Source organism: Hemitrygon akajei, chromosome 9 (assembly GCF_048418815.1).
Source record: "Hemitrygon akajei chromosome 9, sHemAka1.3, whole genome shotgun sequence".
NCBI classification, from domain to species: Eukaryota; Metazoa; Chordata; class Chondrichthyes; order Myliobatiformes; family Dasyatidae; genus Hemitrygon; species Hemitrygon akajei.
The window spans coordinates 92,903,011-92,925,973 of record NC_133132.1 but is presented as its reverse complement, the minus strand read 5'-3'; the positions used below and the strand labels follow the sequence as shown (position 1 = coordinate 92,925,973).

Here is a 22,963-nt window from a genome sequence, read left to right as displayed (position 1 = left end):
AAGGAGAAAAAGTCCTAGCTCACTAATCCATCCTCATAACACCTTTAGAAGCTTTTAAAAACCAACGAAGGCAACTAAAATAGTAATTAAAAAGGTAAAGATGAAATATAAAAGTAAGCAAGCCAATAATATTAAAGAAGAAACCAATAATTTCTTCAGATACATAAAGTGTAAAAGAGAGGGAAGTGTTGATATTGAACTTCTGGAAATGGTACTGGAAAGGTAGTAATGGGGTACAATGAAATGACGGATAGACTGAATAAGTATTTTGCATCAGTTTTCTCGTTGGAAGATGCGAGCAGTATGATGGAAGCTCCAGGTGTCAGGGGTCATGAAATGTGTGAAGTTGCCATAAACTGAGAGAAGGTTCTTCAGAAATTGAAAGGTCTGAAGGTAGTTAATTCACCTCGACTAGATGGTCTACACCCCAGAGTTCTGAAGGAGGTGGCTGAAGAGGTCACAGAGGCATTAATAATGATCTTTCAAGAATGACTAGACTCTGGAATGATTCCGGAAGACTGGAGAATTGCAAATGTCACTCCACCGTTCAAGAAAGGAGAAAGACAGAAGAAAGGAAACTGTAGGCCAGTTAGTCTGACCACAGTGGTGGGTAGATGTTGGAGTTGATTATTAAAGATGAGATAACAGGGTACTTGAAGGGGCATGATAAAATAGGCTGTGTTGGGACTGATTATTTTTTCATTATATGTCAATGATTTGGATAATGGTTTTCTTGCAAGGTTTGCAGATGATATGGTGGAGGGGCAGGTAGTTTTGAGGAATTAGAGAGGCTACAGAAAGACAGACAGATTAGAAGAATGGACAAAGAAATGGCAGACGGAATAATGCTGGGAAGTGTATGGTCATGAACTTTGGTAGAAGAAATGAAATAGATGACGATTTTCTAAATGGAGAGAAAATACAATAATCTGAGGTGCAAAGGGACTTCGGAGTATTTGTGCATGATTTCCTAAAGGTTAATTTGCAGGATGAGTCTGTGGCAAGGAAGGCAAATGCAATGTTAGCATTCATTTCAGGAGGGCTAGAATATAACATCAAGAATGTAATTTTAAGACTTTATAAAGCACTGGTGAGGCCTCACTTGGAGTATTGTGAGCAAATTTATCTCAGAAAGGATGTGCTGAAACTGAAGAGGGTTCAAAGGAGGATCACAAACATGACTCCAGGATTGAATGGCTTGTTATATGAAGAGCATTTGATGGCTCTAGCCCTATGTTCGCTGGAATTCAGAAGAATGAGGGGTGATCTCATTAAAACCTATCAAATGGTGAAAGGACCTGATAGAGTGGGTGTGGAGAGGATGTTTCCTCTGATGGGAGAGTCTAAGATCAGAGAACACAGACTCAGAATAAAGGGCCATCCTTTTGGAACAGAGATGAGAAGGAATTTCTTTAGCCAAAGAGTGGTGAATCTGTGGAATTTTTTGCCATGTGCAGCTGTGGAGGCCAAGTCTTTATGGTTTTTAAGGCAGAGATTGATAGATTATTGATTGGACAGGGCATGAAGGGATGCGGTGTGAAGGCAGGAGATTGTGGCTGAGAGGAATGTTTCATCAGCCATGATGAAATGGCAGAGCAGACTGAATGGGCCAAATGGACTACTTCTGCTTCTATATTCTATGGTTTTATGATCCTAAGACGTGCTCTCTAATCCAGTCAGCATCCTGGCAAATCTCCTCTGCATCCTCTCTAAAATTTCTCTTCACTTCCTATAATGAGGCAGCCAGAATTGAATACTCCTAAGTGTGGTCTAACCTGCCTTTCAGAGAGTTGTAACAGTCTTGATGAAGGGTCTTGGCCTGAAACTTATTCTTTTCCATAGATGCTGCCTGGCCTGCTGAGTTCCTCCAGTATTTCTTGCGTTTTGTTTGGATTTCCAGCATCAGCAGATTTTCTCTTGTTTGTGATTGGATAACTAGTTAACTTGTTTGCCAGAAAAAAAAGATGTAATGCAGTGCTTGAGTCAGGATTATGGTGGATCAGAAAGATAAAGGATTTTGCAGGTGCTGGAAATCCAGAGCAACACATGCAAGATTCTGGAGGTACTCAGCAGGTCAGGCAGCATCTATGGAAGGGAAATGTTGACTGGTTATTCCCTTCTGTAAATGCTACCCAGTCCACTGAATTGCTCTAGAATTTTGTGCATTGTTCTAGTAGATCAGGGTTTCTGCTGAGCACCTTAAAAATATGACTAATTTGTAACACTTACTCTTCAGTCTATATAGTTATCTATATACGGCAATGGAATCGAATTTGGAACACTTCATTGTCGAAAATATATTTCACAGAAAGCTGTTAATGTGCAAAAGATGACAGACAAGCTAGACTGATAACATTCACTGCGCTTAGTAATGAATAGGTTGGACCCATTTATTCCAGGACTGGTGTTACAGATTTGAGTTGTCTGCCAGGGTGGCAATTCTTTATAATGTGAGTGAATGGATCATGATTAAGGTACAATTGAATTCAATACTGGGATCAGGCATGCATTTATCTGCAGACTGCTGCAGTTCTAAGGTAACTTAAATGAGTTTTCCTGAATCATTTGAAATGTGGCCGTCATTACAAGGTGTCTAAACTTCCGATCCTGACTTGGAAACAAAAGTATCAATCAACTGATCAATACCATAAGATAAATTATGTTTTCCCTCAGGCTCTGCAGCTTCCTGTGTTAGTAGGATAAGAGAATGATTTCCTTTACTTGAGCAATTTGATTGAATTCAGTCATAGTCACCAAGGGTTTCTTTCATTGTAATTTAGCTAGCCAGTTAACTAACAAAAGCCCATTTGTGCAAAAGTCCATGAGTTATCAGTATCGCAACTGTGTCTTTCAGTCAAACTCCCATCTGACTTCCACTTTATGTGAGTAGAAATCAGATTTTGTTTGTTAATTCTTCTGGGAAGCACAATGGTTTATACACTTAATAATTATGACACAGAATTTGTTTCACCAGGTGAGCCTGGCTCCCAGCAGGACAATCCTATTTTTTTCTCTTCCTATAGTCAGTGGCCACTCTATTAGGTACCTCCTACACCTAATAAAATGGCCACTGAACATATGCTTGTGGTTTTCTGCTGCTATAGCCTGTCCACTGGGACAAAAATGTGGTCAGAAATGCTCTTCTGCAGACCACTGTTGTCATGAGTGGTTACTTAAGGTACTATAATCTTCCATTCAGCTTGAACCAGTCTGACCATTCTTCTCTGAACCCTCTCATTAAGAAGGTGTTTTCGCTCATTAAAATGTTGCTCAATGAATTTTTTGTGTTTTTTGCACTATTCTCTATAAACTCTGGTGACTGTTGTGCATGAAATTCGCAGGAGGTCAACAGTTTCTGAAATACTCAAACTACTTCATCTGGCACCAACAGTCATTCCATGGTCAAAGTAACTTAGATCACGATTCTTCCCCTTTTGATATTTATTCTGAACAACTGAACCTCTTTGCCATATCTGTGGCCACATGATTCACAGATTAGATATTTACGGTACTTGAATGGGCAGGTATCCAATTGTACCTAATAAAGAGGCCATTGAGTGTATTTTCCTGTGGTCCTGCAACCTATACTCTCATAATTGTCCATCAACTCCTCTTTGATTCTTCTGCCACTAGCTAAGATAATCAAGTAACCTTCTAGATAGGACTTTGGGATGCTTACAAAACCCAATGCCACCCTGCTGTTCTACATATTACACACTGCCACACACAGTATTACTCTACCATATTCTGATGGAACATGCAGTATAACTGGAAGTTAATGTCATGGCCTCTAAAGTACCCTAAAGTGCTGGTGTAACAAAGGAAAATGCTCAAGCCCAATGTCTTCTTGTGTGATATCACATATTTGTTCTTTGCCGACCCTCATAAAGGCTTCCATTGGTTTGTGCATTTGAACAAGCTGGACCCAAATAGAAGTGCTTTGTGCAGCAACACACAAAATGCTGGAGGAACTCAATGGATCAGGCAGCAGTTCTAAATGAAATGCACAGTACACATTTTGGGTTGACATCCTCCATCTGGACTGGAAAGAATGAGGGGAGATAGTCAGTGTAAAATGGTGGAGGGGGTGACAGGTTGATCTAGATGAAGAAAGGGTAATAGGCAAATGAGAGTGGGGGACAGTGGGAGTGGCATCAACAGGAGGAAGATGATATGGAAGTTGGTGGAATCTGATGGAAGAGGACATTGGAATACAGCATAAAGGCGGGTCATGGAATAAATAATCTTTTAAGTAACACAAACAAAATTCTGGAGGAACTCAACAGGCTAGGTAGCATCTATGAAAAAGAGTAAATAGCTGACATTTTGGCCCAAGATCCTTCATCAGGACTTGTAAGGAAGAGCAGAAGGGTCTCGGTCCAAAACATATTTTCCATAGATGTTGCCTGGCCTGCTGAGTTCTTCCAACATTTTGCGCGCAACACTTTGGATTTCCAGCATCCGCAGATTTTTTCAGTTTTGTGAATCCTTTAAGTTACCGGCTCTCACTACAATGGAATTCAAGGGTGAAGGAGAATTTTAGAAGCTTTACATGACTTTGTTCAGAAGAGATGATTAGGGTTGCAGACTCTGGCTGGGCATTTCCTTGTGGTATCATGAGCTTCCTCTGGATGTTCTAGTTTCCTCTGACATTCCAGTCGTTTATGGTTAGAGTAGGTTGGTGATGTATGTTGGCTCCAGAAGCATTGTGATTCTTGCAGGCTGCCCCCAGCACAATCCTCAGAATGTGTTGGTCATTGATGTCAAATGAAGCATTTCAGTATATGTTTTGATATTTCAATGTATACGTGACAAATAAAATTAATCTTTAAGTCTTTTTTAAAAATCTGCAACTCATGCTTCGATTGATCATCTAGCATGTCTCAATTTCTGACGTAATCCTTTTCCATTGCTAACTGAAACTCGAAGAATAATTCTTAGCAAGTCAATTTTTCTCAACCAGATTCTAGAGGTTTTAAAAGAACATTACTTTTTAAAAAAATGTTTCTTGCAATCACATTCCAGAGACTCCGGCATGATATGGAAAACATTGTTTGTGACGGGATCAATGATGGTTTCCAATTTATCTTATTAAGGTTGGACTAGAGGCAGTTGCCAAAGCAAAACATTGGTCATGATGCAACATTTCTCAGGGAGGAATGAATGTTCTTTATCCTTTCAGAAGTTGTTCATGCTCAAATTGAAGAATGCAGGCTTCTTGAGGATTAATGGGCACAGGCATCCAGATAAAATGATTCAGTCGTGCACTCCCCGAAGGAACATTGATATCTCAGCACTGCACACCCTTGATGGAGACAGTCACACAGACAGCATTCATTCCTTTACATCATCTTCCACTCACAGTTTGCCGGAGATTGGTAAAATTCTCGTGAAGTCAGAATTCAAATGAGTTATCAAGGAAACAGTTAAATTAAGACTGCCTCCTGTGAAATTAACCATCTTACTGCTTGTTTCTTAATCCACTGATGCTTATTAAGGGCGATATCTGGGAAGACGGTTTCAGGTACCTGTATATGGATTATTACTGATCAGGGTTAGTGAATACTGATAAGTTAAATTATGACATTCATTTCTTTGATGTGGTTCAAGCAATAGACCGTCTATTCTTGTTTCACAGTCCTCCAAGGCTCAGGAAAATCTAAGCCTTTTTATCACACTTTACCCTGCTGCCTGAGAGTCTGGACTTGCATTGCAAGTGAGAAGCAGCAGGGTTGAAGTTTGAGTCAGAATTCCTTCCCTTCTATCCCCAGTCTCTGTTTAGGGTGTAGGAGGTTAAACTATTAGATTACTATCTAGAGGCTAGGAGCATCAGGCAGCAAAGGAATTTAATAACAAGTAAATAAACAAATTTGGAGTAAAGCTGGCATCTGTAAAGGTTCATTGACAAGTGAGAGAAAATCTGTAGATTTTCAAGCAACAGATCTGGAAATCCAAGCAACACACACACACAATTCTGGAGGAACTCAATAGAGCAGGCAATATCTATGGAAAAGAATAGAGTCGATTTTTCAGGCCGAGATCCTCCATCAGAACTGGAGATTAAAAGATGAAGAGTCAGAGTTAGAAGGTGGGGGAAGGGAGGAAGAAACACAAGATGATAAGTGAAACTGGGAGGGGTGAAGTAAAGAGCTGGGAACTTGATTACTGAAAGATATACCAGGCTGAAGAAGGGGAAAATCTGATAAGGGAAGACAAAAGACCATAGAGGAAAGAAAAGGAGGAGGAGCTCCGGAGGGAGGTGATGGGCGGGTAAGGTGAGAGAGGGAAATAGGAATGGAGAATGGTGGAGGGGAGGGCATTACTGGAAGTTTGAGAAATCGATATTCATGCCATTAGGTTGGAGGCCACCCAAACGGTATATAAGATGTTGCTCCTCCAACTTGAGTGTGCGCTCATTGTGACAGTAAACATACCGGAATGGGAACGGGAAGTGGAATTAAAATGGGTGGCCACTGGGACATGTGATCATGAAACTACCAGTCAGATAAAAATAAAACAATTTGTTTACTAAATTCATCAGAGGAGGAAATCTGATGTCTAATGTATATTGTTAAATGATAGGCCATTAACTGCTTGATAATTGAGGGATAATTGGGTCTATGCAATATATGTTGGAACTGTCACCAGTGTCTAAATCCTGTTAATATATAAACAGAACAAAATGCTCCTGTAATAATCTAACTGAATTGCCACTAATGATGATTGGAAAACAGACTATAGTAAGATAAATCTCTATAGAGACTCTCCTATGAGCACTATGGTAAGTAATTCATTTCCAGATATTCTTGAATCACTGGAATACTAGCTTTCTGCTGTGGACTATGTCCAAGATGATCAAAACTTTAGATTTAGTGTATTATTTTAGCATACTGTTCAAATCTGGATCACTGTAATTGTGATTTTGTCATCAATAGACATGGTCTGGAGTTTCTCCTAAGAGGTTTCTATAATATGAAAAATAAATGCAGAAACTTGAATGATTGGAGAAAATTTGGAATATACAAGTTGCCCATGTGCCCTCACCTTTTTTACAACTACCAAGGTTCAAAGATCGAAGTTCCAATTTCAAAGTAAGTTTATTTTCAAAGTATGTACACTCATTGGCCACTTTATTAGGTACATCTGTACACCTTCTCAATAATGCCAATATCTATTCAGCCAATTATGTGGCAGCAACTCCATGCATAAAAGCATGCTGACATGGTTCCGTATTTGTTCAGACCAAACATCAGAATGCGGAAGAAATGTGATCTAACCAACTTTGACTGAGGAATGATTATTGTTGCCAGAAGGGGTGGTTTGAGTATCTCAGAATCTGCTGATCCCTTGGGATTTCTTTTCAAATCTTTTTATTATTATTATCCAAAATAACAAGAGTACATCAAAGTAATTAACACTTACAACGTCTCAAAAGGGGAAAAAAAACAATATTAAGGATTGAAAAATATGGTGACACAAGAAAAGAGAAGAAAAGAAATAAAAACCTGACCAAAGCAAGAAAAACATGAGGAAAAAAAAAGAACCCATTATGTGTTCAACCCTGGAGCCACATGTCATACAAAAAGCTTCTAAAGGTAAACATCAAACCGCCAGCAAAAAAAATTACACCAAAATTTACCATTAGATCGTGGAGGAAATCTTATCAATTAACTCAAATGGTAGTAATGAGCAAATGAACCTCATCTTTTCTCAAAATCAAACATAGGTTCGAAGGTTTGACTTCTAATTTTCTCCAAACTAAGACATAACATCACTTGAGAGAACCATTGTGACAGAGTGGGATCCGATGTATTCTTCCAGTTCAACAGAATGACCCTCCTAGCTATCAATGTAACAAACGCAATAACATGTTGGTCAGACAAAGAAATACCACAGATAATTTGAGGTATTATTCCAAAGAGCACAGTTAATTTGTTAGGTTGTAAATTAATTTTAAGTACACAACAATCTCTGGAGTTTACAGAGAATGGTGCGGCATGATGTCATAGTGGTTAGCACAATGCTTTAGAGTACCCGCAACCCAGGATAATTTCCTGCCGTTATCTGTAAGAAGTTTGAATGTTCTCTGTGACTGCATGGGTTTCCTCCAGGTGCCCCAGTTTCCTCCCACAGTCCAAAGGTAAACTGGTCGGTAGGTTAATTGGTCATTGTAAATAGTCCCATGATTAGACTAGGGTTAAATTGGGGGTTGCTGGGTGATGGGGCTCAAAGGTCCAGAAAGGCCTATAAATAAATTTAAAAGAAACATCCAGTGATCAACACTTCTGTGGGAGGAAACCTCCTTGTTAATTAGAGAGGTCAGAGGGTTCAAGCTGACAGGAAGTCAACAGTAACTGAAATAACCATGTGTTGTAATAGTGGTGTGCAGAAGAACATCTCTAAATGCAAGGCATCTCAAATCTTGAAGTTCATGCACTATAGCAGCAGAAGACACGGACATGCACGCAGTGAACACTTCATTACATGCAGGAAGTTTCTAATAAAGTGGCCACAGAGTGTATATGTCACCAGATACTACCCTGAGATTCATTTGCTTGCAGGTATTCACAGCAGAACAAAGGCATACAATAGAATCAATGAATAGCTGCACACAAAGACTGGCAAGCAACCAGTGTGCTGAAGAAGACAACTCAAAGCCTCTGTCTGAACAAACCTTCACCCACAAAATTAGGCAAGCACCCACTCTCAAGTGAGATTATCTTCAATTACTGTGGTGAACTACATATACCTGTCTGGACTGCTCCTGTGGCTCCTCCCACAGACCCCTGCTGACTGCTCCTGTGGCTCCTCCCACAGACCCCTGTATAAAGGCGATTGAGGCCTGAGCCCGGCCTCATTCTCCAGGATGTAGTGTTGTTCATTCTTCCAGTCAATAAAAGCCGATATCTCGCTTCTTACGTCTCAGAGTGAGTTATTGATGGTGCATCAATTACATCCGTCAAAAATCTCAGAGGTTTCTTAACATTGTGGAAAAGATTTTCAGGCCCATTTGGAGATGAAATCATTTTTCTGCTTCTTACTGCAATGTTTTGAGTGTTTTCATTTAATTTATCCCTTGCAAGTCCTGCTATGTACTGTTTATTTCAATGGATTTTTTTATTTTTGAAGTCTGTGTCACATTAATTATTGAAAAATTTTCCTTATTTGCAGGTGATTCAGCATGCTGTGCGAGGATGATGTTCAAATGATCTGAAGTTTAAGCATTCACAGTTAAGGAAGAAATATACTGTTCTAGGCCTTTGTTCTGTTCAATTTAAGTTCAGTCACGTTCTAATATGATGAAGGAAGTTCTTGGTTGTAGTTTAAAAATGTCACATTAGATGCAGTTGGAGGGACAAAGGAATAAATAAAGGTATACATTTTAGGCATTCACCATACTCAGACTATCATGGTGGCAATTACTCTATCATAGACAGATTGTACTGAGTCTCCACAGAATAACTGGCTTTCAGAAATCTGCTCCTTACTTTAAAACTCAGGATGGAATCCAGATGGTATTTAGAGGAGTATAGCAACTAAATCTAAAACAAGTAACTGTAGCAGTAGTAAAACCTCCATGGCAACCTACACCAAATGTTGGTTCAAGGATGAAGTTTGAGAACAGGCTGTAGAAATACAAATAGCTGCTTTTAGGCTTGGATGGAAATAATTGGACTGGCTTTAAGTGTAAGGCTTGATAAAACTGGTGTTGTATTCTGAAGCAGGAAATATAATGGGTTCAAATTGGTTTCAGTTATACATTCAACAAGTTGTCAACAAGCCTATCGAAATGAGTACTGAGGACATTTTACTGCAGAGTTAGTGTTATAACTCATGCTTCTGAGCAGTGCCTAGGAATGGTTCGTCAATATCAATATGTATTATTAACCTCATATAAATCACATGTGAGAGTCAAGAAAAACAAAATAGCATACTCTTAGTTCCTTAGACTCAAAAGTATATCAGAGCAGTGGAGATACTCAGAAATGAATGACAAGTGTGTTTGGGATCGTAGATGGTAGGCAATAAGAGTCCAGAGAATTTTGCTGTTAGGTGTTTGTATGAATAAATCCAAGATGAATTGTTCTACACATGAGATCCACTTTGTATTGAAGAAGAAGAGAAGAAAGCCCTTAACTCTGAGTGGAGTCATCGGGATGCTGTCATGACGCCGTTTTTTTTAGTAGGCTTTCTTGTTTTTATGAGGCTGAGTTGCTAGCTCGACGCTCAGCCCAGCACGGATGGAAAGCGTGCAAGGGAGCCGGCTGGATTTGAACTTGAGAGCCTTCGCTCCGAAGTTCAGCGTTGATGCCACCACTCCACCAGCCGGCCACTTTGTATTGAGATCTATTTATTTTTAGTAGTATACTCTGGCTATCAGACTCCTCAATACCCGAAGCCTGGACTATCACTTTGCCCTACTGTCCTGTTTATTATTTATTGTAATGCCTGCACTGTTTTTTGTGCACTTTATGCAGTCCAGTGTAGGTCTGTAGTCTAGTGTAGCTTTCTCTGTTTTTTTTATTACGTAGTTCAATCTAGTTTTTTTGTACTGTGTCATGTAACACCATGGTCCTGAAAAACGTTGTCTCATTTTTACTATGTACTGTACCTGCAGTTATGGTCGAACTGACAATAAAAGTTGACTTGACTTGACTTGGAAGGAATGGTTCCTGATCAGATAATGCCTCAGAGATTAAGATCTCACATTATTGTTCTTACCTCCATACACTCTTCCATCCCCAGTATTTCAATTCTAACCTTTTGAGCACCTTAGAATTTCAGCATTCAATCTGCATCTGGCATCCAACTGCATTAGAATATTAAAAGGTATGGATGAGGAATTCAGCAGTCAATGTGCTAAGGCAAGAGCAAAGTCGAAATAGATGGTCACAGTGATACCATAGATAAGTGGGTCTGAAGTTCACAAATGCCAACAAGATTATGAATAGGCTAGTTCATTGCAGTCAATTTCTGCTACGAATTTGAATGTTGCGAGGTAGCTCAAACATAGGAAGGAGATAATGATAATTCCTTGGACAATATCAAAGATAATTTGGTGGATGAAGAAGGATCTCAGAGGTTGATAAAACAGCATGCAATTAATTCCCTAGAAACAGTCAATGTGTTCAAATAATAATTCCCTGACCTAAAATGCTGCTTCCTTCTCCACTAAATCCACTGACCACTTCCGGCATTTTCTGAATTTTAGTATTTTAAACACTGTGCTATCTTCTCACAACTTACTTAGATCTTCTACTTTATCTGATAGGAATGGCTAATGCAACAAGACATAATTTTAAGGTGAATGGAAGAAAGTACAGGAGGGATGTTAGAGGTATGTTCATACCACTGATAGATGCGTGGAGTGCCTTGTCAGGTAAAGGCAGGTATATCAGAGGCATTTAAGAAACTCTTAGACTGGAACATGGATTTAGAAAAATCAAGAGTTATGTAGGAGGGAAGGGTTAGACTGATGTTAGAGCGGGTTAAAAGATGGGCGCAACATCATGGACAAATATCTAGTACTATGCTGTAATGTTCTAAGTGAAAGGTCAGGATAATATTGTAGGTCAAAGGGCTTGTACTGTGGTGTAAAATTCTCTGAAAAAGATCAGCACAACATCATAGGTGGAAGGGCTTGTAATGTTCTATGTGAGGGGCTGAAGCTTCTATATTTTGTTTCTGAGCACAAGCACACTCTCTCAAGCTGACACTCAACCTGCAAAAGTATTCACAGAGCATGCAAGTCAAGACACAGCAAAACATTTATCATTCTTGACATCAGTGCACTATCTACAGTTAATGAGGAGTGCTGAAACGATTGCTTTTTTTCAAACAGTATTATTTTCACTAATCTATCAAATACCACAGTCCGGAAAGGAAAACAGACAATAAACCAAAGATAGTCTTTTGCTAATGAAGGTTACAAGGATCAATTTAAGCTGGCTGTTAAATAAACTTGGAGCTATTCGTACCTTGACTCATTTACCCAGCCAACTTGCATTTGGCACTTTTAATTTTAGTGCCTGAAGAAGATCTCTGATTTTTGGTGTTGAATTTTGCCATTGATATTTTTACAGGGAGTTTCCAGATTCCCATATGTGCTTTGTGCAAGCAAGTGCTTCCTGAACTCTGTAATTGTAAGGTTACAGCCTCTTTCATCTGTGTATTGTTAGCAAAGGGAATTGTTACACTCCATCTACACCATATATGTCAAACTCAAGGCCCGCGGGCCAAATCCGGCCCATGGTGGAATTATCTTTGGCCAGCAAGATAATATCTAATTACTATTAAAGCTGGCCCCAGTAATCGAAGCGCCTATGGCGTATGATATGGCTAATGCTGAGTTTATTCAGGTACCAGGATTTCAGGGTTTTTAGTGTTTATTCGGCAGTCTTGCTTGGCAGTCTTCTTCATAAGAAACGGAATTTGTAAAGTGAAACACTTTATAGTTATAGCAGAGACTGAGACACATGAGAGCAGGCTGAAAAAACGGAGGCAACGAAAGCTGCGTTCGCACGCGTCCGACTGATCCGGCCCGCATGAAGCTGCATTTTGCTCAATCCGGCCCGTGACCTAAAATGAGTTTGACACCCCTGCTCTACACTATCAAATCTTTAATCAGCTTAAAGGTCATCATTATTTTGCATCTTGATCGTTCATCAACTGACTTTTACTTGATCTATCCTCTTAATAATCATACAGTCCCATTTCACATCTATCTGCCTCTGGCTGACTAGAGAAATGGGCCTTAGTGTGTCTAAAATAAACATTGTCACAAATATTCAATCTGAACAAGCTGATCATTGCTTTTTATTTTTTTAAATCTATGTACATGCAGTCTGGGAGTTTCAAACTGAATGTATGCAATTGCGTAAACTTTACAGAAAAATTATGCTGCCAAACACTACATTCAGCCACACTGTGATATCTGCCAAAGGAGGTTTTATTTCTTGTCAAGTTAGTGGTTGCAGACAAAAATAAAATTGAAAGTTGCAAAATCTGCAGAAAATCAATGAAATAACAGATGACAAAAAGGCTGTGGTTGACAGAACAATCTTGGGATTGAGGCCAAAAGTAAAGGACTGTGATAGAAAAGACAAATAATCTGATTTGGTGCAAGGTTAGGGAGGTCAATTTATAAATGAAAGAGAAAAGGGAAATGTTACTGTCAATACAAACACATTCCAACTGTACTGGATGTGCCAGTTAATTGAGTTCTTGTTAATAGGATCTCACAGGAGGCTTTGGGGCAGGCTAGTTTCTCCCAGTGCTTTTCAGTTCAGTGACCTGGCTTTAACTGGCATGGAACAGATAAGGTAGAAGCTTCCTTTTGCTCCTTGGTCTCCTATTTGACATGAAACATATTGAATATTGAAAGTCCTAGATAGAGAGGATGTGGAGAAGATGTTTTCTATAGTGTGGTATTCTAGGACCAGAGAGTACTGCCTCAGAATACAACAACATGCCTTTAGAACAGGAATTAAAGGAATTCTTTCACCAGAGGGTGGTGAATATGTGGAATTTGTTACCACTGCCGGCTGTGGAGGACAAGTCATTTGGTACATTTAAAGCAGAGGTTGATAGATTCTTGATTAGTAAGGGCATCAAAGATTATGATAAGAAGGCAGGAGAATGGGGTTGAGAGGGACAATAAATCAGCCTTGATGGAATGTCAGGGCAGACTTGACGGGCTGACCGGCCTAACTCTGGTCCTATGTATATGGTCACATGGTCTTATGATTTTGAATGGTTTCAATAAATTCAAAAGCAAATACTTGCCATTATACAGCACCCAGTAGGGTTTCTAGAGTCCCAAAGCATTATGATGAGCATTCTTTCTTAAGTAAACATAAAGACAACTGATAATGAAATAAAACAAGCAGGAACAATGGTTATGCAAGGGGATGGAAGACATTTTCAGTTCAGCTTGATATCAAAGAGTCAATTAATGCTTCACTGTCCTCCCTTGCCAAACATGCTAAAATAAGATTTGGATTAAAGTTAAGTTTAGATTTATTTGCCATATGTACAGTACACCGAAACATACAGTGAAATGCAATGGGTGTGTCAAATCAAATCAGCAAAGATTATGCTGGATAGTCTGCAAGTGTGGCTTGCCATGTTTCCGGCACCAATGTAGCATGCAGACAATTTATTAATCCTAATCTAAAAGTCTTTAGAATATGGGAGGAAACTAGAGCATTTGAGGAAACTCATGCTGTGACAGGGAGAACATGCAAACTCTTTACAGACAGTGAGGGGAATCGAACCCCGATCTTCAGCTGGTGAGCTGTAAAGCATTGTGCTGACCTCTGTACTACTGTGCTACCCCACTGGCACATACTCATGGCTCCAGGCTAGTGCTGCTTCCACTTCTGTTCAAATGTGACAGTTTTACTTTATTTCTCAAGTGCAAATTTAATGTTATTATACAACAAGAATATAGCCTTGCCTGTACAGAAACATGTTGGTGTTAGTGCTATCACACTGCAATTCTATTCTGAACACAGTAACTTCACCGACTTTTTTTCTTCTCATTAGTGAAGAAATCAATTTAAGTCAAATGCAGGGGCAGTCCTGTGCTGTGGGACTCTTCCAACAAAGAGATTGTTTAATCCCCTCAACACAAGATGTGTCTGAAATTAGTCCCAAAATCAAAACTCCCCCCAGTCTCTCGATCACCTTGCTCCGATCGTATCTCTGTGAAGTGGTACATAACATGCATTAAAGCAACTGCAAAGTACAGCAAAGCGTGCAGAGATTTCTCTTTACAGCCTTCATTATATGATGGTCCTTGCTCTAATAACACTTGGAAGTTCACCATGATTGCAGAATTGGCTGTTATTAATGGGGAAATCCCCTTGTGAATAGCCTATGTAGCAGAATCAAAAATTGGTTCATTAGGAACAAGTTTATAGTTTTGCCACATGTCATACACAAGGGAAGCCTTCCATCCATTGCTGCAACAGGAATTAAAAATGTCAATTCTCTGAAGGACAGCTAAAGTAACTGAAGCACTGATTCCTAATGATGTGTTCTCCTGACAGGTGATGTGCTTCACTTTTTTCATGTCATTATAAATTGTTTCTATTTTAATTTTGCATCTTTCTTTCAGCATATAATTATACTTGCACAATAATTCATGTTGCTTTAGTAATGAAAACTTTTTGAAGGCAGAATTCCTGCTCGTTCTTTCTCAGCCCTTTATCTTTTCCATCTATCACCTCCCAGCTTTTCACTTCATCCCCTCTCCCCCATCTATCTATCTTCCCCCTCACCTGGCTTCACCTATCAGCTGCCAGCTTGCACTCATCCCTCCCCCTCCTGACTTGGTTATTCTGACATCTTCCCCTTCCTTTTTAGTCCTAATGAGATGAAGGGGAAGGTGGGTGGGTGGGGGAGGGGGCAGGGTGAAGTGAGAAGCTGGGAAGTATAGGTGGAAAATGTAATGGGCATGAACATTTTTAGTCCTAAATTAGTCCTATTTTTAGTCCTAATATTAATCAGCCAAAATAGCCAGCTTATTCCCCTCCATATATGGTGCCCCACTTGTTGAGCTTTTCCAGCATTTTGTGTGTTGCTCTGGGTTTGCAGCATCAGCAGAATTTCTCGTTGAAAATTTAGGAAAGCTCAGTTTTGGACACCACCATTTTAGTGAAGAGTTACTTGTCTTATTTATATGTAGAGGGCTTTGAGATGATTCTGATATTTGACCTGGGCTCTCAAGGCATGAAGGCAAAGGTCTGAAAGAGGCAGCTGCACCAAGTTTGCAGAGGGACCTGAACATGACACTGAAACCCTTATTAGAGCCCACAATGTGAATAATTCAGCACCTGATCCTCGAATGGCAGACCTGATAAAACTGCTTTGTCACATCTTCAGCATCCTGGGTTCTATTTTGACCTCTAATGCTGTCTGTGTGGAGTTTGCATGTCCTCCTTGTGACTGCAATGATTTGGGTGCTCTGGTTTTCTCCAATATCCCAACAATGGTGGCTTAATTGGCCACTGTAAGTGTATTGGTGAATGGTGGAACTTGAGAGGAGGTCAGCAAAATATGGGGAGAATAAGATGGAAGTGGTGTGTAATTATTGTAAATGAGCAACACACACAAAATGCTGGAGGAACTCAGTAGGTCAGGCAGCTTCTATGGAGAGGATGAGCAATTACATTTTTGGGCTGAGACACTTAATCAGGACTGTAAAAAAGGGGGGAAGAAGCCAGAATAAGAAGGTAGGGGAGGATATGGAATACAAGCTGGCAGGAGATAGGTGAAGCTAAATGAAGGGGAAGGTGGGTGGATGGGGGAGGGGGCAGTGTGAAGTGAGAAGCTGGGAAGTATAGGTGGAAAATGTAACGGGCATGAACATTGGTTTCTCTAACTTCCGGGAATTTCTCACACCTCCCCCTTTTCTCTTTTTTCCATTCCCCACCTGGCTTCCCTCATACCACCTCTTCTACTTATCACCTCCCTCTGCTGCCCCTCCTCCTTCCCTTTCTCCTGTGGTCGACTTCCCCTTCGACCAGATTCCTCCTTCTTCAGCCCTTTACCTTTGCCACCTATCAGCATTTTATGCATATTACTCTGAATTTCCAGAGTAATACATATAAAATCTGCATATGCAGGATATCTTCAAATTATTGCAAATGATTGTTTGATGGTCAGCAGGGATTTAATGGGCTGGAGGGTATATATCTGTGCTCTATGACTCTAAGATGTTCATGCTATCAGAATATCAGAAGCATTTCAAGCCAAAGTACATTCACTGTAGATCTGGCCATAGGCCCAGTCCTGGTGCAGACTAGGTTCAATCAAGACTATGTTATTGCTTCAATGTACTCCTCCATTTTCCTTGCTACAATATTGTTGTTCATCTCCAACAAGTTCCACAGTGAAGTGGAGTTAATTGACATGATGAATGGGAAATTGGCCAACCACCGTTGCCTGCTCTCCAGAATGAGATCCAGCAAACCACAGTCATCAAGCTGTAGTGGGTGGGCAATGCTTATATATTGTGTACGATCAAAGGTCGAACTCTGAGTTATTGCTGACTTGTTTGCTGATGTCAGTGAGACAATGGGCCTTGCCATAAATGTTCATAAACCACAGTTTATCCAACACCAAGCTTTATTGCTTAAGTTATTCAACAATAAACTCAAAGATGAAATCTTGGAGGACCCTACAAAGGATTGCAAAGACTACTGAGAGGAGTATCAGGGTCTCTTTCCCACCCTCTGAGATATTTATCAGGTACGCTATATATGTAGGACCCTCAGCTTTGTGAAGGATTCCTCACATCATTTAACAATCCCTCTGACTACTACCATTAAGCTGGAGGTTCTGTTGCATCAGGACATGAAATGTTAGGATAGGAAACAGCTTCTTCCCCAGGCTGTAAGAGTACTAAGTTCCCTGCAACATACAAGTCTCATCGTACATGAAGTGCCTGTAGCATCGTACTGTTTACTTCTTAACATATCATAAATGGACCAAATGTTAAATATCAATCATATTATTTGTAAATTTATTTGTGGTAATATTACTTTATGTGTTATGTGTAGGTGATATGTACTATGTCATGCACCAAAGTCCAGGGGAACATTGTTTCATTTGATGGTATACATGAATATTTTTGAATTACAATAAACTTGAAGTTAAACTTTTCTCCTCTCTTTCCTGACTCCTGGCAAACAATGATATTGAGGAAGAAATTCACAGTCACGTATAGTGGGCTCATATTGCCTTTTGACTTGTAGGGATAAAGAGTTTGAGGATCAATGCAGACGAGGTTAAAAGGAGGACAGGAAAAGGAATCCCATTTGGTAAAAGGAAGGTGGAAAGCAGAGGGATAGGGAGCAAAAGGCATAATGGAAACAAACTAAGAGTAATGAGCGGTACACTTAATTAGGTACTTCCCGTACTAGGTTTTCTACCATCATAGACTATCCACTTTAAGGTTCAATGTGTTGTACATTCAGAGATGCTCTTCTGCCATGTGTAGCTATTTGAGTTACTGTCTCCTTCCTTGTTCCAATCTGGCCATTCTATTCCGACCTCGCTCATTACCAGTCATTTTCACCCACAGAACGGCCACTTACTGCATCTTTTCCTTTGCTTCTTGCACCATTCTCTGTAAACGCTAGATTCTGTTGTACATGAAAATCCCAGGAGATCAGCAGTTTCTGAAAAACTGGCACCAACAATAATTCACAGTCAATTATATCACATTTCTTCGATTTTGAGGCTTGGTCTGAATAACAACTGGACCTCTTGACCATGTCTGCAAGCTTTAATGCATTGAGTTGATGCCGTGTGATTGGCTGATTAGATATTTGCATTAATAAGCAGGTGTACAGGTGTACCTAATAAAGTGGCCACTGAGTGTATTCTCGGTGATTAAACGGCGTGCAGGAAACAGAACACTGCCAAGTATGAAAAGTGTCGGAAACAGAGCTCAGATGGATGAAAGGAGCAGGGTGATCAGAACAGTGTAAATAATTCCAGCATTAAAGAAAAGTAAATAGATCAATGTTAGAAAGAAAATGTAATTATTTCCAGTTTACTCAGCAGCAGAGGTTAGGGAAGTAGAGCTGATACTCCCTAGAGCAGAAAATGTTCAAGCGAGATTTAATTGAGGTAATGAAATGATTAAAGAAAGGTTTACAAACAGTAAACAAGAAGAAACTGCTTTCACTGGTAGGGAGGCTTGGAAATCACAGATGGAATGATTTAGCACAATTTACAAGGACTCAGAGGGGAGACAAGGCATAACGTCTTTATGCTGTTATGTGTCACCTGAAAGGATTTTGGTAGCAGACTTAGAGCTCAGTGACGATGTTCAAAATCTCCACATCATCTGACGGGAAGGAGTATGCCAGACCATATGGAGATTTTAGGGGAATGGGATGAGTTGTATAGCTCTTCCATAGAGCTAGCATGGATACAATAGGCTGATTATGATGTACTGTGCTTTGATCCTGTGACTCTACTCACAGAATGATGCAGTCCCATAGAATCATGTAGTAGCACACATGATGGCTCACCATAGTCATACCCATCATCTGCAATAATCACACATTTACCAGCACTTGGCCCATAGATGTTTAGCCTTAGTGATTCATTGTTAACCTAAATACTTCTTAAATATTATGAGTGTGCCTGCCTCTACCACCTGGCTCTTTCTCAGATCTGCTCTTAACCTCTTATCCCTGTTATCCCTAAACCTATGCACTCTGGTTTTAGCACTTCTAGATCTTAGGACTTTGTTCCCTGGAGTGTAGGAGAATGAGGGGAGATTTGGTAGAGGTAAACAAAGTGATGAAGGGTACAGATGGGGTAAATGCATGCGGTCCTTTTCTACTGAGATTGAGTGAGACTATAACTAGAGGTCATAAGTTAAGGGTGAAAGGTGAAATGATTAAGGGGAACCTGAGGGGAACTTCATCAGTCAGGCGGTGGTGAGAATGTGGAATGAGGATCTGGACCAGCTGGAAAATGGACTGAAAAATGGCAAATAGAATTTATGCAGTCAATTGCTAAGATCAACCAGAGTTGGTCTTACACAGTAAATGGTAGGGGATCGAGGAGTGTGATAGAACAAAGGGATCTAGGAATACAAGTTGATAATTCATTGAAAGTGGCATCACATGTTGATAGGGTTGTAAAGGAAGCTTATAGCACATTGGCCTTCTTAAATCAACGAATTGAGCAGAGGAGATGGGATGTTATGTTGAAGTTGTAGAAGACGTTGATGTTGCCTAATTTGGAGTGTTGTGTCCAGTTTTGGTCACCTACCTACAGGAAAGGTGTAAACAAGGTTGAAAAAGTACAGAGAGATTTACAAGGATGTTGCCACATCTGGAGAACCTGAGTTATATGGAAAGATTGAATAGGTTAAGACTTTATTCCTTGGAATATAGAAGGTTGAGTGGAGATTTGATAGAGGTATACAAAATTATGTGGGGTATAGATGATGTTATTCAAGCAAGCTTTTTCCACTGAGGGTGGGTGGGATGATAACTGTATCATGGATTAAGAGTGAAAGGTGAAGAGTATAAAGGGAACATGAGGGAAAACTTCTTCAGTCAGATGGTTGTAGGAGTGTGGAACAAGCTGCCAGTGCAAGTGGTGCATGCAAGCTTGATTTCATTGCTTAAGGGTAGTTTGGATAGATATATGGATGGTAGGGCTATCATCCATATAGGAATGATATCCTGGAGGGCTATGATCCCAGTGCAGATTGATGGGAGTGAGCCATTTAAAAGGCTCGACATGGACTAGTTGGGCCAAAGAGACTGTTTCTATGCTGTACTTCTCTATGACTCTATGACTAAATCCCTAACGAGCAGTTACCATTCCTCTTTGGGTACAACACCACATGGTATAGTAACTGCTCTGCCAGACTGTAGAGAGCTCTGGACATAGATCAGCACATTACAGAAACCAGTCTTCCCTCTTTTGACTCTGTCTATGCTTTTCACTGCCTTAGTAAAGCAGCCAGAATAGCCAGAATAATCAAAGACACCAACCACATTAAATATTCTCTCTACTGCCTTCTTCCATTGGGCAGAAGATAAAAAAGGCTGTAAGTATGTACTACTAGGCTCAAGGATTGCTTCTTCCCCAGTAAGATAAGATGGATCCTTGACCTCACAATCTACCATATTAGAATCTTGCACTTCAATATTTATCTGCACTGAACTTTCTCTGCAGCTTTTACATTTTATCCTGTATTGTTATTTACCTTCCTCTTCCTCAATGCGCTGTGTAATGGATTGATCTGCTTGAGCAATACGCAAGGCTGCCTCTCAGTACATGTGATAACAATGAACCATTTCCAGTTCTTTAATGTACCAAGCAATTCAGCCACGAAGTCAGCTCAGATCAGCCCCATGGCAAGCAGACTAATCGTCTAACTCAGAATGGTCATCTGACCTGCCCTCCATCCTGGACAGAAAGAAGCTGGGTGAGATCTTGGCCTTTGTACTTTAGTCCAGAACAAAGCAAAAGGGGACAGTTGTGACTAGAGCAGTGGTTCTCAGTGTGGGCCATGTCAGATTTTGTTGGTGTCACAAGTGAAAACCAAGGAACTGGGGGCCACAGGACTTTCTGAATGGGCCATGATAAGTTTATTGTTTTAATGAAATATTACTAAAATATATACATAGAAAAGAAATGAATATATGCAATATAATTGGAACTCTGAATGAAATAGATGGGAAAACATGCTAGATGATGCACATGAGGCAGTCAAATTGCTTAGCCTGTGTGTGTGGTGGTGGTGGGGGGGTGCGACACATCAATCTTTATTTCTGCCCCTCCTTGACTGCACAAGTTACCATTCGCATCCTGCAGGACGGCCTGCTGAGCCTCGCTCCACATCCTCTGCCAAATTTCAAAGTGCACGTTGGGTGGGGCCGACTGCAGCAAGGCCAGTCAGCTTGCAAAGCATGACATGAACATTGCAGTTACTGCAGAGGGGTCATGTGCCAGGAACAGCAAACCCTGCAGTATGCTAGTGCATCACTATCTACGCTGCAACTTCTATACTTATCACATGGAAAAAAATTGAGAGGACAATAATGGCTGTCAACTTCATCAAATCAAATGTACTTCAAGGGCATCTTTTTCAGCAATTTTGTGTGGAAAACTAAAAGGATTTTTAATGGTACCTAATGCATACAGAGGCCTAATGTTTATCAAAAAGTAATTGTATTCATTGCTTTGGTGCACTTTGGGATGGTATTGTAGCATTTCTAACTAATATGCAGCTTTGAGAAAAAAATTGCAGCTGCTAAATCTGACATATTTTCTGCTAAGACCCACTCTTCTATAAGACATTGGTGAGGCCAAATTTGGAGTATTGTGAGCAGTTTTGGTCACCTAATTACAGGAAGGATATTAATAAGCTTGAAGAGTGCAGAGAAGGTTTACAAGGATGTTGCCAGGACTTGAGAAACTGAATTACAGAGAAAGGTTGAATAGGTTAGGACTTTATTCCCTGGAGCATAGAAGAATGAGGGGAGACTTGATAGAGGTATATAAAATTATGATGCGTATAGCTAGTGTAGTGTTCTCGCTCAGGTGTAAGAGAACGCTGAACTAAACACTGAGGTAAACCGTCGTCAATGAAAACAGGATCGCAGTAAGATTAACCGTTTACTGTTCACTCTTCCACATTAACGTATGGTGAAAACTGTTGATAAAACAATACAAGATTTGTACAGTATTTGTTTCCTTCTTGATATCACATTTACATCGTAAATACTTGCAAAAGTAAACTACAACAACTACATTACATTAAAATGCAGCATACAGTCAGAATCTACTTACGCCATTGACTGCTTTAAATACACTTCAACACAAACTATCCGCAACTCTTTAACTAACGAAAACATAAACCTTATCAACCGTCATTACTTTTAACAGAATCAGCGTTAACATTTTAATTCAACATATCGATTATCTCATGAACTTACGGCGTTGCTTCACTATGTTTCTAATGCGTAGAAAGACAAGTTTTCTTGCGCTGATCTTGCACATGTGAGCCCCCTCCTTCCCGTTTCTCCAAACCGGTATTTTCCCACAAGCCGCGGCAAAACCGGATGTGACGTCATCGCATGCCGCGATATATCACAGACAACGAATTTACTTTAAACAATCCTAGCTTCAACTAGAAAATGCTAACAAACGAATTACTAAGCAAAAATACAATAAACTAAACAAATGCCATAAAGGCAACACAGATAGAGTGAATGCAAGCCAGCTTTTTCCACTGAGGCTAGGGGAGGAAAAAAAAACAGTGGATATGGGTTAAGGGGGAAAAGTTTAAAGAGAACATTCAGGGGGGCTTCTTCACACAGAGAATAGTGGGAGTGTGGAATAAGCTGCCAGGTGAAGTGGTAAATGCGGGCTCACTTTTAGCATTTAAGAAAAATTTGGACAGGTACATGGATGA

The 22,963-nt window shown here is 40.0% G+C and overlaps 1 protein-coding gene across 1 annotated transcript in view; it reads right to left on the bottom strand.

Annotated features, from left to right (window-relative positions):
- The window catches only part of eys (eyes shut homolog), a 1,854,977-nt gene that overhangs the window by 668,082 nt on the left and 1,163,932 nt on the right, over nt 1-22,963 (bottom strand). The window lies entirely within an intron of this gene.